This window comes from Rhincodon typus, chromosome 18 (assembly GCF_021869965.1).
Source record: "Rhincodon typus isolate 14 chromosome 18, sRhiTyp1.1, whole genome shotgun sequence".
Classification (NCBI taxonomy): domain Eukaryota; kingdom Metazoa; phylum Chordata; class Chondrichthyes; order Orectolobiformes; family Rhincodontidae; genus Rhincodon; species Rhincodon typus.
The window spans coordinates 56,555,127-56,579,497 of NC_063349.1; the positions used below are offsets into that span (position 1 = coordinate 56,555,127).

The 24,371-nt window shown below is 45.6% G+C and overlaps 1 protein-coding gene across 3 annotated transcripts in view; it reads left to right on the forward strand.

Annotated features, from left to right (window-relative positions):
* LOC109918686 (PRKC apoptosis WT1 regulator protein-like) overlaps positions 1 to 24,371 on the forward strand; it is a 129,461-nt gene that overhangs the window by 45,866 nt on the left and 59,224 nt on the right. The window contains exon 1 of one of the 3 annotated variants that reach the window (XM_048607676.1): positions 22,077 to 24,112. The exons of the other annotated variants lie outside the window; for them this stretch is intronic. The gene's annotated coding sequence lies outside the window, so the exon portion shown is untranslated. Of the gene's footprint in view, positions 1 to 22,076; positions 24,113 to 24,371 lie in introns of those variants that run through there. 3 annotated transcript variants of the gene reach the window in all.

Below are 24,371 nucleotides of genomic sequence, written 5' to 3' on the forward strand. Positions count from 1 at the left end.
GAAACCGGAGCACCCGGAGGAAACCCACGCAGACACGGGTAGAATGTGCAAACTCCACGCAGGCAGTTACCTGAGGCTGGGATTGAACCCGAGTCTCTGGTGCTGTGAGCCAGCAGCGCTAACCCCTGAGACACCGTGCTGGCCAGGCAGTGAGTTCCAGATTCCCACCACTTCATGGGTGAGAAAACGGTTTTCCTCACGTTACCTCTAAATCTCCTGCCCCTTCCCTTAAATTTGATTTGATTTGATTTATTGTAGTAGTGTGTACATAAGTACAGTGAAAAGCTTTTGCGGATAGTACAGACAGATTCTAGTAAGCAAGGACGTACAGATCAGAGGATGCTCAGACAGAGTGAGGTGTACAGGCTACACTACACAGGAGGTGCACAAAGCAAGATCAACATTATTCGAAGTTAGAGAGCCCATTCTACGGTCATTGATCCCTCCAGGGGGAAAAGTTTATTCCTGTATGTTTCTCCCTGTATTTTGACTCTCTATATGTGGGTTGAGGCAGGGACAGTCTGGAATGCAGTGGTAATATTACTGGTCTGAAAATCCGGTGGCCTGGATTAATGACTCACGGATACAAGGTCAAATTCCGCTGTGCAGCTGGGGAATTTCAATTAATTCAGTTTTATAAATCTTGAATCCAAACCAGTCAGAATTGGTAACTGTGAAAGATTATTTGTAAATGCCCATCTGGTTCACTAACATCCTTTAGGAAAGGAAATCTGCTGTCCTTACCCGGTCCAGCCTCCATGTGACTCCAGACCCACAGCAATGTGGTTGACTCTTAAATTGCACTCTGAAATGGCTGAGCAAGTTAGTCAATTCATTGGCTCACCCATAAATATTTACAAACACAGTTCCAATATTTGTATGAACAGCCCTGACTCACCGATATCTTGTCAGAAATTTCTTGACCCCCAACTTCAGGAGACCGTCTCTTTCTCCACACGTTTGCAACTAAAACCAGATCCAGTTTGTGTCTGAAAGTCTCAGCAACAGCAAGGGAGACACATTGAAAACAGGAGTAGGTCATTCGACCCCCTCCAGCCTGCTGTACCAATAGATATGATCAATCCAGTTCAATGCCTTATTCCCGATTTTACGCCCCCCCGCCCCCCCCCATACTTTCTGATCCCTTTAGCCCAAAGAACTATATCTAACTTGTTGAAAACATTCAATGTTTTGGACCCAGCCTCTTTCAATGACGGAGAATTCCACAGGCTCCCCACTCTTTGGGTGAAGACAATTCTCTTCGTCTCAGTCCTCAAAGACCAACCTCGTATCCTTAGACTGTGGGCTGACAACTGCAGTGCTGCCACCTGTTTGTGTGAGGCCAGACCCAGGACTGTGTTCCTCCTGAAGGGTCATCACCACGTGACATTTGGGCTATTAGCCAACTACCTCAGGATCACCCTTCGATGAAGAACTGTCGAAGCCACGAGACAGGTGAATAAAGTGGAATATAGAATGAAAAGACAAGAAGAAACTTGGATTAATATAGCATCTTTCATAGCCTCAGGATGTCCAGAAGCACTTTACAAACAGTGAAGTACTTCAAGTGTTGTGAACATTGTAATGTAGGAATTGCAGCAGCTAATTTGTGCACAGCCAGCTCCCCCCCCCCGACAGAAAGATGAAAAATATCTGGATGATTGGATTGTGATATTGGCTCAGACATATCCTTCGATCTATTTTCAGGCAGCGCACTGCAGATTGTTAGTGAAAACTGCAGCAACTGAGCTCCAGCAGCAGGGAATATCTTTGTGTTCATAAGGACTCTGTGGGAGTAACTGTGGAGGAATTTTAAGTAGATGCACTCAAGGGTATGTGCGTGTGCCACGAGCGGTTCTGCCTTGACCTCTCGCATGTCGTTCCTAGCCCTGAAATGAAGGGTGTGCGTCTGCAATGGTGTGCTTCTCAAATAGCGCTGGATAAAAGGATTGAATTTTCCATATTTTGCATTCTTCTGACAGGAAATAATTGAGCCTCAGTAATGCTCATATTAATGGGAACTTTGACTCAATAATTCCAGAAGTGGCTAGAATTTCGACACAGATGGGTTTTTTTGCTGCTTCTTATGAGGGAGCAATCTTTGTCACTGACTTAAGTTTATGCCTGAGGAAGGAGCTGAGCTGCGAAAGCTTGCGTTTTCAAATAAACCTGTTGGAGTGTAACCTGGTGTGGTGTGATTTTTGACTTTAGTTTACAAAAACGTCCTGTTTCTTCTCTGGTCTGACCGTTAGTGTCTGAATGTTCTTTGCTGACATCTCCACTTCAAAACTAACATTGTGAACATTCTCTGCAGTTGTTCTACACTTTGTGCTATGTGAGCAGATCGAAAAGTAAACATATTACCACAGTTGAAGAATGTATCTGTAAAACATTCTCTGTGATCCCAGGATGCCCCAAAATACTTTGCAGTTAATTGTGTATGCTCCTTATGAAACTCAAAGGTTGTGACACAGGAGGCTATTTGGCCCATCTCTATTCATGCCAACTCTTTACAAGAGCAGCTTCACTCTATTACTCCATGCTTTCCCCATGAAGTCATTGGATCAAGGTGTATTTTCTGGAGATAATACAGAGGTAATACACCAGTTCCAGGTTCTGTTTCTGCAGCAACTTTATTCACAGTGCTTGGAAAATGGTAGTTCCCATATTTAATACAGCTAGCCTCCATTCAGGCATGCTCTGTCTAGTTTAGACAGGTGTGGTTTCTTAATAATTGAACACTGAGTGTAACTGTGCAGCTAATTTACATTTAGGTCAATCCCACAAACAGCAATGAGATCATTGCTAGGTTTGTAGGGTTAGGTATGAGTATTGACTGGGAAAGTGGGGCTAATTCCTCTGCACTTCAAAACAGCGCCGTAGGAATGTATTTTTTCATTTGTTCATGGGATGTGAGTGTCACTGACTTAGACCAGCATTTATTGCCCATCCTTAATTGCCCAGGACAAGGTAGTGAATGAACTGCCTCCTTGAACTGCTGCAGTCCATGTGGTGTAGGGACACACACTGGACCATTAGGGAGGGAATTCCAGGGTGCTGACTCAGTGACACTGAAGGAACAATGATATATTTCCAAACCAGAATAGTGAGGCGTGTTCCCATGTATCTACTGCTCTTGCCTTTCTGGCTAGCAGATGTTGTGGGTTTGGAAAGTGATATTTCAGGAACATTGTTACAATGTACCTTGTAGATGGTAAACACTGCTGCTACTGACTGTTTGTTGTGGAAGCGGTGGATGTGGTGACATGCTTTGTCCTGGGGGGTGTCAAGCTTCTTGAGTGTTGTTGGGGCTGCACCCATCCAGGCAGGTGGGGAGTATTCCATCACACTCCTAACTTGTGCCTTGTAGATGGTGGACAGGCTTTGGGGAGTCAGGAGGAGAATTCTTCGCCGCAGTATTCCCAGCCTTTGATCTAATGTGGAGGCTGCTCCACAATACTATACTCTATTACTACAGATCAAGGCCAGTTCAGTTTCTGGTCGATGGTAATCCCCAGGATGTTGATTGTGGGGGATTCAGTGATGGTAGTGCAGTTGACTGTGAAGGGAATGATGGTTAAATTCTCTCATGTTGGAGTTGGTCATTGCCTGGCATTTGTGTGGCACAAATGCTATTTGCCACTTGTCAGCCCAAGCTTGGATGTTGTCCAGGCCTAGCTACATTTGAACATGGAATGCTTCAGTATCTGAGTTGTCACGGATGGTGCTGAACATTGCACAGTCGTTGGTGAACATCCCCGCTTTTGACCTTATGATGGAGGGAAGGTCATTGAAGCAGCTGAAGGTGGTTGGGCCTAGGACACTATGTCTGCTGACATGTCCTGAGGTTGAGATGACGGACCTCCAACAGCCATGACCATCTTCCTTTTTGCCAGCAGAGAGTCTCTCTCCCTCCACCCCCCGCCGATTCCCATTGATTCTAATTTTGCTGTGGCTCCTTGATGTGGACCTTAATGTCAAGGGCTGTCACTCTCACCTCACCTCTGGAATTCAGCTGTTTTGTCCATGTTTGAACCCCAGGCTGTAATGAGATCAGGAGCTGAGTGGCCCTGGCAGAACCCAAACTGGGCGTCACTGAGCAGGTTATTGCTGAGCAGGTGCTGCTTGATAGCGCTGTTACTGACACCTTCCATCATTTTACTGATGACCGAGAATAGAATGATGGGGCGGTAATTGGCCGGGTTGGATTTTTCCTGCTTTTTATGTGCAATTTTGCTCATTGTTGGATTTGCAACGTTTTCCTATCTGTCCTGTGCATGATACTTGTAGAAAGAAAAGACTGAAAGGTGACCTAAATGAAGACTTTAAAATTTTGCAATTGCTTGAGTAGGCATAGAGAAAATGTTTTTTTCTGCAATTCCTGATGAGACAAAAACTCGAGCTATAAACCTCACATCCCATTTAATCCAATCAGGAGAAACCTCTTTCCCCAGAGAGTGGGAGTGATTGAGATGAATAAGGCCATTCGGCCCATTGAGTCTGCACTGCCATTCGATCATGGCTGAATAACATGGATGTGATTTAAGGGAAGTCTGATAAAACGTGATATAGAAAGGAATAGAAGATTTTGTTGAAGGGCTGAGATGGAGTAACATGAGTGAGGCTGTTGAGAAACGTTGCCCAGATGACCTGGATGGTCAGTTTTTGTGCTGTCAAATTTTACATCATACAGACTCGTCAGATTGAAGTGACCTGCAAATGTAAAAGTTAATTTTTTTGGAACAATGAAGCTATCTGATGGCCGACCACGAGAGGAAATGTTTGGCTTGTGATTAAGTTGTCTGAAAGGAACTGGTCGGGAAATAGTTATCTAGGGTGTTGACCCAGAGGATAATTAGGCCTGGCACAAGTGTTGATTATTAAAGTGGATTGTTTGAACATCACTTATTTCTTAAAAATGTGATCTGCCTTGTGACTATGACCGGATTCAAATCTCTTTGTCGATGCTTGTGAATCTGAAGGAAAGGTCAGGGTAAACCATAAAATCCTGAAGATTTGAGGCTTGTCCATCCTGTAGTTACCTCAGAAGGATTATTAAGAAGGGGCAAGATGCAGAGGGAGACGGCCTTTGTCAGTGATTTTAGTAAAACTCAGGGATGTAATAGAAGTTTTCAGCAGATGGGGACGGGTGTCAGTGGAGTTGGTTTAAATAACCCTTCGAGATATGGAAACAGGCCCTTTGGCCCAACTTATCCATGCTGCCCAGTTTTCACAATTAAACTAGTCCCATTTGCTTGCGTTTGGTCCATATCCCTACATATCTATCCCACTCATGTACCTGTCCAAATGTTTCTTAAATGAAAAAAACTGTACTCTCTTCCAACACTACCTACGGCAGCCTGTTGCAGACACTCTCAACTTGCTGTGTGTGGGGGGAAAGAAATTGCCCCTCCGGACCTTTTGGTGTCTCTCCCCTCTCACCTTAAACCTGTACCCTCCTAGTTTTTTAGACTCCCCTACCCTGAGGAAAAGACCTTGGCTATCTACCTTATCTGTGCCCTTCTTTGAAGTACTTGAGTTGATAGCTTTGGGTTCTAGAGCTAGGAGGGGTGGACTCACCTTGGAAGCTGTTTAGTGAAGCCAAACTGAACTGATCCCTGGGCTGGGGGATAGAAATGTGAGCAGGGATTGAGGAGCCTGGACCTCGACAGGAGTAAGCTGTAACATTGGAAGTGCAGATCCAGCAGATACTGATGTTAATGTGGAATGTGTGAGGGGTAAAGAGACCTGCTGGATGAAGGCTACTCAAGGCGATATCCGTTTTCAAATAGCTTATGGTTTAGATGGCCCTGACAATCTCTCAAAGGATCATATTCCTTGATGGTTTTGTACAGTCTCCATAACACAGTGGTCGCTGCCCTACAGCTCAATTCAGGATGAAGTTTAGGCCATTTAGGACTGAGATGAGGAGAAATACCTTCACCCAGAGAGTGGGGAGCCTGTGGCATTCTCTCCCACAGAAAGTGGTTGAGGCTAAAAATGTTTTCAAGAAGGAGTTAATATAGTTTTTAGGGTTAGAGATAAAAGGATATGGGGAGAAAGCAGGAACAGGGGACTGAGTTGGGTGATCAGCCATGATTACAGAACCGGGCTGAATGGCCTACTCTTATTTTTTACGTTTCTTTGGATTCTAACCTCTGTTCACAGTGCACTTGTGAGTAAGAGAGAGGAGTTGTAGAGACAGTGTGTAGGGGTTTGGATTGATAACTTTAGTTTGGACACTATTTATTGCTTCTCTGAATAAACTCAAGGCAGTGTGAACCTTAAAGGAAGAAGTTACACCTGGAAATTGAACCCTGGAAATTTCAGCGTCAGGTTCGGCGACCAAAAAGAGAGACAACTGTGTTTCAAGGTTTTGAATAAGGTGTTCAAAAGCTTGGAAAAGTATTCACGCAGACTCAAAAAAACACCCGCTCAACCACATTGCAGAGAAGTGACAACAGAAATTTGGCATGGGACTAACAGATGGAGAGTCGCCACAAGATCACACTTGCCCTGCCCTGATTGACCATGCATGAAAGCCTTTAGAAATCCAGTGAGATGGAATCCAAAATCTCCATGTAACATTTATATATTTTTTTAGCACTGTCCCAGTGCCCCTCATTCCCACTGCCCCCTGTTCATTTTAATTCATGTAAAACTCAGCTGCACTATCCTTGAGCTGTGTCCAAGTCATATCAAGAGCTGTGTTTGAGGTTTGAAAATTCTGTGTTTTTATGCATTTATTTTTTTCTGAGATTTGGGGTGGCAAGGTGGCTCAGTGGTTAGCAGTGCTGCCTCAGTGCCAGGAACCTGGGTTCGATTCCAGCCTCGGGCAACTGTCTGTTTGGAGTTTGCGCATTCTCCTAGAGTCCGCATGAGTTTCCTCCCACAGTCCAAAGCTGTGCAGGTTAGGTGGGTTAGCCATGAGAAATGCAGGGTTACAGGGATGGGTGGGTTTGGGTGGGATGCTGTTTGGACGGTTGGTGTAGACTTGATGGGCGAAATGGCCTGCTTCCACACTGTAGGGATTCAGTGTGGGTGATACTGGCTGTGCCAGCACTAACTGTCCAAGTTTATTTGCCCTGAGAAGGTAATGACCGGCTCGATCAGTAGTACCGCTGCTGCTGAGCCACTCTGTGAGATGGACATTGAAATCCCCCACCCAGAGCACCTTCTCTGGCCTTGCTATCCTCTGTGCTTCCTCCAAGTGCTGTTTGTTTTATTTGTTCATGAAATTCATTGCCCTTTCCTAATCGCCCCAAAGTGGCTGAGAGTTCGTACAAGGAACTTCAGCCAATGGAGTCCAAGTGATGTGCAAAACAAGCAAGGGTGATGTGACAAAAAAAAAACCTTTTCACCCAGCGAGTAGTTACGGTCTGGAATGCACTGCCTGGAAATGTGGTAGGAGGCAGGTTCTGTTGAGGCATTCAAGAGGGGCATGTGGAGAAACATGGTGCAAGTGGGTGTGGGGAAAAGGCAGGGCATTGGCTCTGATCTGGTGCAGGGCTGATGGGCCGAATGGTCTCTGGTCCTGTAACAATGCTGTGAAGAGCTGACCACGTTTCTGTGGGTCTGGAATCAAGTGTAGGCCAGACCAAGTTTTTACAACAAGTGATGTTAGTTACGTGGTTACCATTAGGTCACCTGATTATTTAAGAGTTTTATTGAACTCACCATGCCATTGGTGGGATTTGAACCCATGATCCCAGAACATTGGAGACAATAAGAGCTGCAGATGCTGGAAGCTAGTGTCAATAAATGTGGAGCTGGAAAAGGACAGTGAGTCAGACAGCGTCCGAGGAGCAGGGAAGTCAGTGTTTCGGGCTGAAAGTCCTGACGAAGGGTTCTGACCTGAAACGTTGACTTTCCTGCTCCTTGGATGCTGTCTGACCTGCTGTGCTTTTCCAGATCCACGTTTATTGACCCCAGAGCATTGGCCTGGAGCTCTGGCAAACAAGTCCAGTGACGTTACCACTACCACCCCCTGAAGAGGAGTTCAACACAAAGGATCACTGATTCATCAGCCTGGGGGTGGGATGGGAAGTGGTCAAGAGATGGTAATGAGCAGGAAAGTTCCTAACGTGTGTTCGACTTGATGCCATGTGACTTGCTGGGATCCACAGCCCCTATAGTAGGATAATAGGTCGGCACAACATCGTGGGCCGAAGTGCCTGTACTGTGTTGATTTCCTCTGACTGTATACCACTGTGCCACCATCTCTGCCGGGTCTGTCCTGCCTCTGGAACAAGACATATCCAGGGATGGTGATGGTGGTGTCTGGGACATTGTAAGGTATGATTCTGTGAGGCTTTTGCTTGACTAGTCTATGAGGCAGCTCTCCCAATTTTGGCACCAACCCCCACATTAGTAAGCAGGACTTCGCAGGGTCAACATGGCTGTTTTGTTGCTGTAGTTTCCACTGCTTAGGTTGGTGTTAAGTGGTTTGTCAGATAGTTTGGTACAATTGTGTGGCTGTTAAGCTATTTCAAAGGGCAGCTAAGAGTCAAGCACATTCTTGTGTTGGCCACATGTGGGTCAGATCTGGTAAAGACAGCAGATTTCCTTATCTGAGGGACATTAGTGACCCAGGTGGGCTTTTTCAGCAATGAACAATGGTGTCATTATTGCTGCTAATTTTAACTTTCTATTCCAGATGTATGAATTGCATTTTATTTCCACCAACTGGTGTGGTGGGATTTGAACCGCTGTTTCCCATATAGTGGGAATGTAGGAGCAGGAGGACGACATTCAGCCCATCCACTCTGTCCCGCCATTGTATATGATCATGGCTGACTATCCACTTTATTTTCTTTCTCCCTGCACTGTCCTAGTGCCCTGTTATGTCGTTGAAAGGCACATGGGCCTCAGGATTATGAGTCCAGTGAGATTACCAACTGGCTCCGAAACCTTTAATCTCCCCAAAATCTGCTCCTTTAAACCTAACTCTTTGAACACCTTTGGATGACTTGTCCCCATCTGTGGCTCGTTATCTAATTATGTTGTATAACATTCCTGTGAAACTGGTATTATATAAATGCAGGTGGTTGTTGTTGTCTTTGTAGCAGTTCTGAGCCAGCCTTGTGTTTGCACTGACTGTGATGTCGGGGGGTGAAGAAACATATCTTGCTGGCCTGATTATGTCCGACTGTAAACTGGAAGTGTCATGCCATTATAAACTTCATGAATGACATTTCCTCTTCACACTCCAACCTGAGGGAAGCATTGAGTGGCCTTCCCAGTTCTCGGTGCTTCTGTTAACAATCAGATTTTTCAATTCGTGATTGTATATCGGTCCTTTGTTTTAAGCAGATATTCTCCAGATTGCTGGGTGTAGCGCCTTGTACTCGGGCCTGTTTCTCCTTGATCGTTGTCAGGAAACTCCGAGGTTGAGGTGTGGGGGTGGGGGGGGTGCGATTGATGTGGGTGGGGTGTGCGTGCATGTGGTTTCGGCTGTGCCTACAGCTTAGTGCGCCTGTCTCTGAGTCACTGGTAGAGTCACAGGTCTCATCTGGAGACCAGAGATGGAATCTCGTCTGGCACCCTCTCTTCCATGCTGATGGCTTGCAGACCTGCTCATTCCAAACAAAGTGGTAAGCTGACGCCCTGCCTGTCCCCCTCCCAAGACATAAGAGCAGGAGTAGGCCATTTAGGCCATCACCATTGCTGTGCCGTTCAGTGAGACCACAGCTGATCTGATAACCCTCAACTCCCCTCTTCTGCCTTTGCCTATAACCCTCGATTCCCTTCCTGATTAAAAATTGGTGTCCATCTCCGCTTTAGACAAGTTGGAGCATACAGTCAAGGTCATCATGTTAAAACGAGCAAGAAACCTGCCCTCCATTGGCCAAGGTTGATATTTATTGCCATTCCTCATTGCCCTTTAACGGGGTGTCTTACTCGACCATTTCAGAAGGAAGTTCAGTCTGGGACACGTTGCTGTGGGTCTGGAGTCACATTTATACCAGACCTGGTAAGGATGGCAGGTTTCCCTCCCTAAAGGACATAAGCAGTGATTGTTGTTACCAGCTTTTGATCCCAGATTTGTTCATTGATTTTAAGTTCTACCATTCACCATGCTGGGATTTAAACCTGGATGATTAACCTTGATCTCTAGATTACTCATCCACTGACATTAGCGAATGCTCGGCAGACCAGCTGGGCCTAATGGCCTGTTTTGAGGTGTGAGGCGCAGTATCCGAGGATGGTCATAGGAAACGATGTGTTGTAAAAGATGGCAGTGCACTGTGGGAACCTGCCTGGGAGGGATGATGCGACCTTTCTGTTCCGTTGTCTCCTTGTTAGGACCTGGTTTGGATCACTTCCAAACTCAGCAGCAACTCCCACTTTCCATATCACCCAGACAATTCTGTTCATCTTGTTTCTGCTGCCTGGCCATGGCCAAAAACACTCCAGAGAAACTCAACAGGTCTGGCAGCTTCTATGAAGAGCTTGTTCTGTGGTCTGTGCCTACCAAACCTGCCGCGTTTACCAGCTATTTCTGTCTTTGTTTCTGATTTCCAGGATCCACAATTCCTTGTTATGGTTTTTCAGGATTTTCCTAAAATTCTGTGGATCATACTCTGTGACTCTATTGCATTATTTATCTGTGAGAAGTGAAACATCAATGGGTTTTGGCTTTTGTGTGTAATGAGGCCAAGATTGCTGGTACAGATGTGGGAGAGGGTGTGCCTTTGTCTAATTTGCCAGAAAAAAAGCCAACTTCCGTATTGCTTTCACATTGCACATTCACACAGTACAAAGTCTGCACACACTTTGCAAGCCCCTACACTACCTGTTATTGAGCCACATGAGGAGCAAGAGGGAGAGAGGTCTCGGGCAATTCCACACTGTGGCGATACCACCAATCATGGGATGATTGGGATTGCAGATACCCATGAGGCCAGAGAGCAAGGGAAACTGGAGGGGTGTCTGTTATGGTGCAGTGGTAATGCCCCTGCCTCTGGGCCAGGGTTCTAAATTCAACTCCCAAGTGTGTATCTGAGCAGTTTGGTTAAGCTAACTCCAAGGAGTGGGAGAGTTCTCGGAGGGATGTGGAGCTGGAGGAGATTCCACGGAAGGGGTTTGAATATGTTTGTTTCGACCGCATTCTGCAAACAAGAACTACTCACTGGCAAAACAAAAATAATTAATGGCCAACAATGCCTGAGCTATTAAGAAGGTTGTACGAGTTCTGCCTTGCAGTCACAGATATACCACTCAAAGTCTTCCACCCAACTCCTGGGAATGAACACAATGCCTTGTCCTTGTTCTGTGTGTTATTTTGTGGTTTATACTATCTACCACAGACCAAAGGTTTACACTTTCTCTCTGCTGGTTTTCAGTTTATGATTACTTCCTCTGCTGAACCATCTTATTTGCTCGTTAGTGCAATGGAGCCGATCTGACCAAGAGAAAGTTTGTCAGGATCTTTCTCATAGTGCTGCAAGTGCTTATTAGACTGTAAGGTAAACCAGGGAGTCAAGGCTGAGAGGCAGGGCAATGTGCCAAGCCCTGAGAACATTCCGAACAGGGAAAGGGAGTGACGACACGTCAGCTGAACTGACAGATAGATCACTCCTGGAGCTTCAGATAGGGAGGACCTTCGGATTCCTATCACATCCCAGAGACAGTGCTGACCTAATGCGATTATCACTGGATTGTTAATCTAGAGACCCAGCGGCCCTGGGTTAAAATCTTGTCGTGGTAGATCGTGGGTTTTCTTTGCAATCAGCAATGGATTCGTGGTCATCATTAAACTTAATTCTGGAATTTTTTTCCTTGAATTCAAATCGTGGAGTTTGAATTCAAGGGGAAAAAACCTCTGGAATTAAGAGTCTAATGATGGCCATGAATCCATTGCGAATTGCATATAAAAACCATCTGCTTCATGAACATTCTGTAAGGAAGGAAACTGCCATCCTTACCTGTTCTGGCCTACATGTGACTCTAGACCCACAGCAATGTGGGCAGTTAGGGATGGTCAATAAATATTAGCCTGGCCAGCGATGCCTACACCCTGTAAATGAATAAAACAAACATTTCATAAAGCTTGGCTGTGTGCCAATTGTCAGCATGCTCAACGTAAAGTTAAAGTGGGTTGTTGCTGGCCTCCCAATCTTCTCCAGTTGGAGGCTTTCTCTTGCATTGATATTTTCCATGTCTTTGTGCCATGAAAATATCTCTGATTCTTTGTTCTGTGATGAGGCTAAACCATGCCTTGTGTATTAAAATCCCCCTTGGCTCGGAACGGTCGTTATTTCCCTGTTTGTGGCATATTTCCATTCACTGGAATTATATGGCGCAGTAGGTGGCCATTTGGCCCATCATGCCAATGCCAACTGGAGGAGCTTTCCAAATAATCCCACTCTAATGCTGCTCCCCATTCAGGCATCTATCCAATTTCCAACTGAATGACTGTAGTGCCCTTACTGCTCCTATTCCCTGTGTCCCAATGTTTTCGCTTGAGTAGGATAAGAGCATGGGCTCATTACCCACACCCTGCACTGCTGACCTGCTCTCACTGGTTGGTTGGGGGTTGCGGGTGTGGAAAGAACATGTTTTAACTGCATCCCTGCAGTCTTTGGAGTCAGGCCAGGCTCCTGGTCATTCATGGCTCTTTAGCAGTATCATCAGTTGCAGGCTGGATCAGTGCAAACCGAGTTAGCCTTGTCCCCTCTATTTCAAGTCAGTACCAGCTCATTCCTTCCGTATCCAAACTGTTTTGCTCCTTGAATAACACTTAGGAACAGGCGTAGGCCATTCAGCCCCTTGAGCCTGTTCTGCCATTCTTTGAGATTGTGGCTAATCTGTGGTTTAATGCCAATCATCTGCCTTTGGCCCATATCCCTTAATAGTTTTACCTAACAAAAATGTAACTACCTCGTATTTGAAACAAACATAACTCTTTTTCCTACCCCTTCACTCAGTACACACACACACAACTATATAGTTATGATGGTGTCTGCATATGGGGAATTACTCGGAAAAAACAAATCACCCACTCTCAAATTTTCCTTTGAAGAATACACTGCTGTTCCTATAATGCTATTAAAGTGGGAATCGGATAGTCTGCTTGTGACAAAGGGTGTGGAATTTGTGTAATTTTTTTTTTGAATTTGGAAATTGAGCTTCGCTATTACCAAAATAATCACAAAAGTTAGATTTTATCAAAGTCTCTTCCGACCTCAGCAAACTGGAAGCATGGGCCAGATTTTGGTATTTAACAAGACGCACCCTTTATTACAAATAAGGGGAGTTAATGGCCTAGTGGGTATTATCGTGGGCTGTTAAGGGGGCCTGGGTTGGACTTTGCTTAAAAGTCTAGAATTAGGAGTCTAATAGTGACCGTGAATCCATTGTTGAGGGCCAGAAAAGCCCATCTGTTTCATTAATGTCCTTTTAGACAGGGAAACTGCCATCCATACCTGGTCTGGTTTGCATGTGACTCCAGACCCACAGCAATGTGGTTGACTCTTAACTGCCCTCTGGGCAATTAGGGATGGGCAATAAATGCTGCCTGGCCAGTGATGCCCTCATCCCATTAATGAATTTAAAAAAAAGGTGGATTATAACTACAAATACAGAATTATGAACTGTCACTGTGCAAGTCTACCAGTTGAAATTCTATTCCCTTTATAAAATACCCCCTCCCCATATGTACATGCAAACAGGCAAAAATAAAATGGTGTCATGGATGCCAGGAAAAGCTGGGACAGCAGTTCAGTGACCCCCTACCTGAGGTCATGGTTCTGTTCGTCAGGCCTTGCTGCTCCTTCATCTCTCTCTCCAGGTACTTTTCACTTGTTTATAGGAGGCAAAAAGTGATTGGCTCTCTGACTGGTTTAAAATTGTTTGCAGCAGGTGCTCAGGGAAAGCGTGGCTTTCTTCAGGCATTTTCCACTGCAGAGAGACAGGACTTCCCCTTCCTGAAGTCTGAAGGTTTCTCGCAGCATTGTCCACGCCCCGAAGCTGTTTACCTCCATAGCAGCCAATCATATTGTTGACTGGCAGATGCCCTGGGTTATCCTCAGCTGGTTCGAGCTTCACAAACCAATCACCTACTGGTTTCTGACCGAATCTCACTTTGTACACACTCCCTGGTGCTGGCGTGGTGCATCTTTTCTCCACCCCGCTCCCCCCCGGCTAACAAAGCAGCAGCGCAAGCAACACTTGCAATGCGTTTTAGTAACATGCTTTTTAAAAATGCCACAATCCCTTCCATGAATCTCAGTTTTAAGAGTTGTCCTTTTCTGTAAAGGGAATAGAATTTCAACTGGTAGAGTTATACAGTGACAGCATCGGTAAGAGAGAACATTGTATAGTCCTTGTGGAGACAAAGTCCTGCCTTCATATTGAGAACAAAGTCCATTGTGTTGTGTGGCACCATCACTGTGCGAAGTGGCTTCGAACAGATCTAGCAACTCAAAACTGGGCATCCATGAGGCGCTGTGGCCCATTAACAGCAGCAGAATTGTACTCCAGCACAATCTCTAACCTCATGGCCCGGCATATCCCCCACTCAACCATTACCATCAAGTCAGGGGATCAACCCTGGTTCAATAGAGAGTGCAGGAGGGCATGCCAGGAGCAGCACCAGGCATACCTGAAAATAAGGTATCAAACAGGGCTGCTTGCACACCAAACAGCGAAAGCAGCAAATGATAGAAAGAGCTAAGTGATCCCACAACCAATGGATCAGATCTAAGCTCTGCAGTCCTGCCACATCCAGTTGTGAATGGTGATGGACAACTAAACAACTCACTGGAGGAGGAGGCTCCACAAATATCCCCATCCTCAATGATGGAAGAGCCCAGCACATCAGGGCAAAAGATAAGGCTGAATCATTCGCAGCAATCTTCAGCCAGAAGTGCCGAGTGGATGATCCATGTCGGCCTCCTCCAGTGGTACCCAGCATTTCAGATACCAGTCTTTAGCTCATTCGATTCACTCCTCGTGATATCAAGAAATGGTTGGAGACACTGGAAACTGCAAAAGCAGTGGGCCCTGACAACATTCTGGCAATAGTACTGAAGACTTGTGCTCCAGAACTTGCTGCTCCCTTAGCCAAGCTGTTCCACTACAGTTACAACACAGCTATCTACCTGACAACGTGGAAAATTGCCCAAGTACGTCCTATATGTAAAAAGCAGGACAAATCCAACCCGGCCAATTACCGCCCCATCAGTCTCCTCTCAATCATCAGTAAAGTGATGGAAGGTGTCAGTAACAGCGCTATCAAGCAGCACCTGCTCAGCAATAACCTGCTCAGTGACGCCCAGTTTGGGTTCCGCCAGGGCCACTCAGCTCCTGACCTCATTACAACCTGGGATTCAAACATGGGCAAAAGAGCTGAATTCCAGAGGTGAGGTGAGAGTGACAGCCCTTGACATCAAGGCTGCATTTGACTGAGAATGGCATCATGGAGCCCTAGCAAAACGGGAATCAGGGAGCAAACTCTCCGGTGGTTGGAGTCATACCTGACACATAGGAAGATGGTTGTGGTTGTTGGAGGTCAATCATCTCAGCTCCAGGACAGGAGTTCCTCAGTAGTGTCCTAGGCCTAACCATCGTCTGCTTCATGAATGACCTTCCCTCCATCATAAGGTCAGAAGTGGGGATGTTCGCCAATGAGTGCACAATGTTCAGCACCATTTGCAGCTCCTCGGACACTGAAACAGCCTGTGCCCAAATGCAAAAAGGTCTGGACAATATCCAGGCTTGGGCTGACAAGTGGCAAGTGACATTCACGCCGCACAAATTCCAGGCTATGGCCATCACCAATAAGAGACAATCTAACCACCATCCCTTGACATTCATGGTGTTACCATCACTGAATCCCCCACTATCAACATCCTGGGCATTACCATTGACCAGAAACTCAACTGGACTCACCGCATAAACACAGCGGCTACAAGAGCAGGTCAGAAGCTGGGAATACTGCGGCAAGTAATTCATCTCCTGACTCCCCAAAGCCTCTCCACCATCTACAAGTCAGGAGTGTGATGAAATACTCCCCACTTGCCTGGATGTGTGCAGCCCCAACAACACTCAAGAAGCTTGCCACCATCCAGGACAAAGCAGCCGCTTGATTGGCATCACATCCACAAACATCCACTTCCTCCACCACCGACGCTCAGTAGCAGCAGTGTGTACTATCTACAAGACGCACTGCGGAAATTCACCAAAGATCCTCAGGCAGCATCTTCCAAACACACGACCACTTCCACCTAGAAGGTCAAGGGCAGCAGATATATGGGAACACCACCCCCCACTGCAAGTTCCCCTCCAAGTCACTCACCATCCTGACTTGGAAATTAATCGCTGTTGCTGCCACTGGGTCCAAATCCTGGAATTCCCTCCCTAATAGCATTGTGCGTCGACCTACACCAGGAGGACTGCAGCGGTTCAAGAAGGCAGCTCACCCCCACCTTCTCAAGGGGCAACTAGGGATGGGCAAATGATGCTGGCCTGGCCAGCGATGTCCACATCCCACAAATGAATAGAAAAAAATACAAGATTGTTTGGAGACTTGACAGGGTAGATGTAAGGAGTTGTTTCTCTTCTTGGGAGAGTCCACAATTAGAGTATGGGGCTACTGAGTTGGAGAGATGGAGAGAATTTTTTTCTGAGGGGAGTGAATCTGTAGAATTCTTTACTGCAAGGGGCTGCTGAGGCTGGGGCGTTAAGTACATTCAAGGCTGACACAGGCACAATTTTAATCAGAGAGTTAATCAGGAGTCATGGGGAAAAGGCAGGAAAGTGGAGTTGAAGATTATCAGATGAGCCAAGAACATTTCATTGAATGGCAGAACAGACATGATGGGCTGAATGGCCTACTCCTGTTCCTGTGTCTTTACGTTTTCAGAATTCAGTCCACAATGAAAAATATGGAGAAGTAAGAAGATACAGTATTTCCAATTTCTGGATAGAGTCAGGTGATGCTGATTATTTCTATGAAGGATTTTCTTTTAAAAAGATACAAGTTCAGAGAGTTCTTTTGGAACAGTGATTAAATGCTGCATTTATCATACTGCAGGTGACTGCAGATCCCTGTGGTGTTAATGGAAAGATGTTGGTTTTACGACAAGTACAGTAAACATGTAAAGCCATTAGCTTCGTTTTCAGTTCAGTCCAGAAGACACCAGGCTTGAGTTCAGAAGCAAGTTTAATTTCTCTCCTAAAGGTAGATTCCAGTTGCCTCAGAAATAGGGTTTAGTTTGCAAAACTTCCAAATCAGGAGAGTTTGGTTAGAAATGTTCAGGTTATTTGAACTAAGAAAGGTCATGTTCTCAGAATCGAAAAATGTTCATAGCAGTAGGTTTGGAATGGACTTACTAAATTATCTCCTCAGACAATGGGCAGTGGGGATGTCACAGTGGCTCAGTGGTTAGTACTGCTGCCTCACAGTGCAAGGGACCTGGGTTCGGGTTCCACCCTCAGGTGAATGTCTGTGTGGAGTTTGCACGTTCTCTCCTGGCCTGCGTGGGTTTCGTCTGGCTGCTCTGGTTTCCTCCCACAGACCAAAGATGTGTAGGTTAGGTGGATTTGCCATGCTAAATTGTCCAGGGGTGTGCAGGCTAGATGGATTAGCCATGGGAAATGCAGGGCTAAAATGACCTGGTTCCACACTGTAACAATTCCATGATTTCATGATTAGTTGAGATATGGGTGAGAGTTTTCTTGCTTTGAATCTCTATAATGAATAGTGTTGGGAAACAGATTGAAACTTATTGTGTGTTGTGAGATCATCCTACTTATTTTTCAAATTTAGATAGCTTTTTCTTAATAATAAGTTTCTGCTGTGCTGTGAATAACTCTGTGACTAACCACCATTGTATCTAACAATCATTTAAAGTATCAACAACAGAGGCTTCAAACACACATTCTTATTCTTATGCAAATCAGCAATGAGCCATCGACAAAAGATATCAAAGAAAGAACAACTTGCAAAAGTCAATTAAAAATATAAATCAGGCAAATTTAGCAGCCACCTCCAGTTGTCAAGCCTGAATCCCTACTGAGAGGGGTTTAAAAAATCCTTTTATAGATCTGGGCTGTCAGCCAAGCATGCAGAATGAAGACAGGTGAAATAACACTTCCAAGAGAACCGAATGGCCTCATTATACTATCCCCCTGTGATAACCCCTGCAAGGTCCTTGGGACATCGCTAATTATGGTCCTCAAGCTCATTGAGTATGAACCCAGCTGCAACTCATCACCTGATCCCTTCATAAAGCAGACCCATAATAAAACATTTATAGACTTGTAAATGTCCAGTTGACTACATGGGTGACTGGTGGCAGGTTAAGAGTTAAAAACAAATAAATAATTCACAATGATTTCGCGATGGAGGAAAGAAATATTCAGTTGTGCTTAAGAGCACTTCTAGGTATAAGAGGCGGAAAAAAGAAGCAAAAGTAAAATAAAAAGAGCAGATTCGTTTTGAGTGTAAGAGTAAGAATACTTCTAGATGTATTAAAATAAAGCAGACATGTCCTCTCCCCCTCTCCCTACCTGCCCCTCACCACCTGATGGTTTGCATTGCTTGCAATAGGCTTTGCATGTAAATATCGACACGGGTGATTTACTGATGGTGGCTAATTGTTTTAAAAAAAAGAGAACATGGTGATTTGGTGATGGTGAGGGAAGAAAACCATCTGGTTGTGTGTGATTGCACTTCAGGATATGAAGAAATAAAGCAGACCCAGTCAGAGTCAGTATGTGCAGGAGCTGAGGGACTGATCCTGTTCACTGCAGAAACATGTCTGAGGAAGGAAGGTTGTTCATTGGTGGCTGGACTTTGACACAGGCGACAGTCCCTGCAAGAGAGTGCAGCCAGATCTGTAAGGTGAAAGTGGTTAAGGACATAGACGCCATGGCTTCCCATGGATTTGACTTCATCGCTTTTGATGAAGGACACGAGGGACACGCTGCAGGTGGGGATCCATTGGAAAATTGCCATCGATGGGTGGCGGATCCGGCTGGACCATGCCAAAAAGAAGTCAGAAGGAGGTAGCTTCAGATGTGAACAAGGAGGGGGCAGCTGTGGTTCTGGTGGAGCAACTCGAGGGAGTATGGCTATTCCCAGGGCTGGGGACAACACTATAGAGGACATGGCTCCTACAACCTCCGACACTAGTTTTAGTCTGATTCCAAGGTCCGAGCTCCTTCCTTTCGGTTTTCCTAGTTTTGTTTAGGGCAGAGGTGCAATGCCATTAATTTCCCAATTTGAATACAATTGGCCATTTTGCCCCCTGTATGTGCTAGTTTGAGAGGCCAACAGCTGTTGACCAATTTCTGCTTGTCCCAGGTCCTATTATATTGGATGGCTCTGGCCCAATCACTATTGTTCAGCTGAGATTTTCATCTGTTGTGACTTTTAAGTAATAAAACCAAACCACCTAGATTGTACCCTTTTTTATAAAAAAGAAGGTCAATTTTTCTTTGTATCATCTGAAGGAAATTGTAAGAGTGTGTGTTAGCTTGATGGTCAGTGAGCAATCATGAATTCTAATAACACCATGCACAGTTGTTTTTGTTTTCTTTAATCAAAAAGTCATTTTATATGATAAAGGAATTAAAAAGCCTGCCTCTCAGGAGGCAGGTGAATTTTGTCTTTTTGAAAAGCAATAGTGATGGGTAGTTGATATCGTGTTTTTGTATGAAATTTGTCTCTTGGAGAACAGCAAAAAAATTAAACATTATGAATTGAAATGTCAGGAATGTACTTTTTGTTTAATGGAAAAAAATGTAAAGCAGACATAGGGATGGGTCAGTGGAGCTGTCTGTCCTGGGCTGGGACTAGCCTACATATGCCAGTGGCTTGTGTTTAGGGTTCAAGAGTAAGTGATATTCCTTTCCAGTCAGGCTTCCTGAGTTATTACATTGGCCATGAGAGTAAAGAAAAGTTTCAGACAGTCTTGTCTTTTGATGAACCAGGTTAGATCATAGCGGGGAAATATTAGAAATGCGACTATGTGAAACTGGAACATTACGATAGGGGTGTGGAGGACTGGTTTCAGTACACCAGAAGAATGAGATACTTCTTCCACCCAATGGGATGGAAGCAGATCATCACCAAAATGTCATCCTCCTGACCACTTGTGGAGCTCTGCCTTCCAGCATCATAAAGAGTTTAACTGACCCTGCAGCCCTGTAGGCAAAATCCTTTTACAAACGGATAGATGTAGTAATGGACTACAGTGATCCCAAACCAGTGAGATGGGTTTAACACTGCAGAGAGATTTCCTGGGGAACCAGTTATTGAATCCTTGGTGAGGCTGTGGGAACGCTGAGAGTACAGGTCAGCAGTTTGGGGAAAGGTTAAAGGGTCACTTAGTTTGTGGAATTAATAATATTGCGACTCATAGGAAGCTACTAAGTGGAGGTGCTGGTGTTGGACTGGGCTGGACAAAGACATGAGACACACGACACCAGGTTATAGTCCAACAGGTTTAGATATCATGTGACTTCTTACTGACTGATCCAGATCTGGATCTCAAGAAGGCCATTGAACTGGCGGTTTCCCATGAGAACATGGAAAAAGTGGCTCAGCCTTGGGCAACCTGCATACCACAGAGCCAAGTCCCCAGTGGATAATAACTCGCGGCTCTTATTGGTTGCTAAGGAAGGACGATTGGAGTCAGAGGCTGCAAGATTCCAGAACTAGACAGGACGTTTGTCCACAATACAGTGAGCAGCAAGAATGTCCATACCACACTTGTTGTCATAGAGTTCACCCCAGACAAGACTACTGAAACAGGTGAAATGCCCAGGTCAAGGGGCAAAGCCACTTCAAAACAGGGCTTTGCCTGAGGATGAGGAATTGATACAGTTAAACTGCATCACTGCTCTCAAAGTGGCCCCAATCAAGATGAAACTTAGGAGGTAGATACAGGGACTGCTGCCTCTATTGTGGAGGAGTGAACCTTTAGGAAACTCTAATGGGCATTTTGCCTTTAAGCCTGCGAGACCCCAAGGCTAGATTGGCCATGTGCAGTGGCAAGCCCTGAAGTATTATTGGGATCACTTAACCCCAGTTACCATGGACAACAGGCAGTCTGATTCCCCTTAAAGGTAGTATAAGGGCCAGGTCCCAGCCTTTTGGGAAGGGATTGGCAGCAGATCTTTAAAGTGGATTGTGATGATCTATATGAAGTCATTGGGAAGTATCCCAAAGTGGTCCAAGAGGGCCTTGGGAAAATAAAAGGCACCAGGACCAAGATCAATGTAGAGCCAGAGGCCCAACCTAAATGCTACAAGGTACAGCCAATCCCCTCTGCCCCACGTGCCAAATTAAAGTCTGAATTGAAACATCAGAAATGCCAGTTTTAAAACCCGACAACTCCGTCTGTTTCTGTGGGGATTATAAACTCTCCATTGCAGAGCTTCTTGCTTACAGAGAGACCCTACGCAATGCCTAGAGAAGACTTGAATGGCAGCTGGCTGGGGGTCACGTTTTCCAAATCAAATATGAGCCACACCTACCACCAACAGGACCCTGAGGGGTCATTCAGGAAGTACATACCTCTCAATACTCTCAAAGATGGTATGATTACACTCACTCCTCCTTTGGGGTGTTGTCAGCTTACACCATCTTTCGAAGAGTGATGGGGAATATCCTGCAGAGGGTGCCTGGAGTCTATCTGGATGATGTTTTAAACTCAGGAGCTATTGCAGAGGAACAGTTGCCCGAGAATTTGGAGGCGGTATTGCAGTGTTTTTCTGTGGCTGAGAAGGGAAAATTGTGTGTTCCAAGTGAAAGAGGTATCCTCTGTAGGGTACAGGGCTGACAAGGATGGATTACACCCAGTCAAAGAGAAGGTGAAGGCCTCTAAAGGGCTCCGACTCCAAGGAACAACAACAGTTGAAGCCTTTCCAAAGTCTCATGAATTTCCCACAGTAATTTGTAGCCAACCTGGCACCCCATCATGTCCTATTTAAGAAGAAATCCGAAATGGCCACAGCAAATGCCACAAGAAAAAGCCTTAACAAACATCAAACAACAACTACTGTCCACAAATATATCAGCCAATTATGAACCCGAAGACCACTTGCTGTAACCTGCAACCCTCCCCCCTGGGATGGGCAGAGTATCATCCCACTGTTGGGACAGAATTCCAATTGTGTATGCATCATGAATTCTAGACAATGGAGAAAGGAAGAATGCCCAAGTCGGGAAAGATGGTTTGGCCGAGGTATTCATGGTGAAATAGTTGCACTAGAATGTCTATGGTTGGTATTTTACCATAGTAACTGATCTCAAATCTCTGCTGGGCCTCTTCAGGAAGACCAAAGCCATTGCTCCCATCTCATCAGCTGGGATCCAACACTGGGCACTGCTATTAGGTGCCTATGAATGTACTGCGGAACGTAATCCAGGGAGAGAGGCAGAGCCAAAATGAATACCTCGAGCCAGTCGCCACTACCCATCAGCCTACCTTCACCCCGGAAGATGGATGAAGTCTTCATGACTTTGAACTTCATGGACACTCTCTGCCAGAATGTGCCAAACAAATCCAGGCTTGGAGCCAAAAGAACCCTGCGTTGGCAAAGCTATGCCATATGCTAAACAGTGGATCACAAGGATGCCCTACAGAAGAGTTGAAACCATGTATCTCAGAATATCAGGGGTTGAACCGAGAGGATTATCTTGTGGGGAACCAGGGTGTCTGTCTCATGTCCAGGCCAGCGACTAGTACTTCAAAAACATGCACAATGGCCGCCCAGGAATTTCTAAAGTCAAAATGCTCGCAGGAGCTATGTTCGGTCGCCTGACATAGACACAGACATTGAAAACCTGGCTAATTGGTGCAAAACTTACCAGGAAAACCAGAACCCCCCCCCACCATCAGCTTCACTGCAGCCATCGGACTGGCTGTGGAGACCCTGGGGGCGAGTACGTGCAGATTTTGCACAGCTATTTATGGGCTCTATGTTCTGAATCCTTATCAGTACCCATTCAAAATGGACTGATGTGCACTGAATGGCCTCTACTAACTCTTACAAGATCGTAGGAAAGCTCCACCAATCCTTTGGTATACATGATATACTGAGGTCATTGTAACAGACAATGGCACTTCATTTGCCAGTGGGGAGTTTCAGACCTTTATGAAGACAAACGAGGTAAGTCACATCCACACGGCATCTCCAAATGGTCCAGTTGTGCAAAAATAGCATGAGAAAGCAACCTACAGGGTCTTTGGGAATGAAACTTGGACATTCCCACTTCAACTTCAGGACAAAGCCACATATGACGACAGGAATCGTCCCGGAGAATCACGGACGGACTGACACCTTTGGACTAGGCTTAGCCGGACTTCCCCAGACTTGGGGTGGGGGGGTAAGTTTGAATTAAATTGAGAAGCCTGAAGAAAGGGGCAAAACCAGGCAGAGATTTTAAACTGGGAGATACGGTCCACATGAGAGTGATGGCTTTCAATGGATTCTGAGAGTTATCCTTAAAAAAAAAAAAAATGGGACTGGTATCATGCATGGTTAATACTGGGAGAAGACTACACGGAAAAAACCGTCAACAACCGCAGACAGGAGGAACCCTCCATGGAGATGATTGTTTTGACAGACACACCACCATTGGCATTCTTCACAACAACTTGCTGATGGGAAGCTCCACCCAATGAAAGCTCAAGAGCCATCCTCAGGACTACAATGGCTCGGTCTTGGAGATGGAGACAGAGACGGTGGAAGATCAGTCGGGGTTCATCACCAGGGCTGAGCTCCCTGCAGTGGCTTTTCGGTAGTCTTCACAGAAGCGACATTCACCTACCTTTTATTATGTAGCCCCTAACCAGACCCAGAAAGCAACAGGAATGGGCCCAAGGGCAAAACAACGCAAGAGGCCTCATTGTCACAGGAGAAAGGTGGAGCCCTCAGACTCGGATAATCCCCTGCAAGGCCCATGGTGAATCACTGACTAACCTCCTTGTTGAGTATGAGTTGCCTTGGTAACAGGCAATGGCCTGCCCTGCTGGAACTCATCACCTGAGCCCTAGATAAAGCAGACTCCGCGATGGGTCTACAGAACTGTTTGGAGTGGCTCTATTTTGGTCCCATGCTCTACTCGTTTTAAGGATTGGTTTTGGATTTGAAGGTCAGTCTTTTCATTGTGGGTAAAGCACATTAGAATGGTTTACACACTCTTCAGAGTGATTCTGTAACTTAACAGATCAAAACATTTATCAGAGATAGTAGGAACTGCAGATGCTGGAGAATCTGAGATAACAAGGTGTAGAGCTGGATGAACACAGCAGGCCAAGCAGCATCAGAGGAGCAGGAAGGCTGACGTTTCGGGCCTAGACCCTTCTTCAGAAAATGAAGGGTCTAGGCCCGAAACGTCAGCCTTCCTGCTC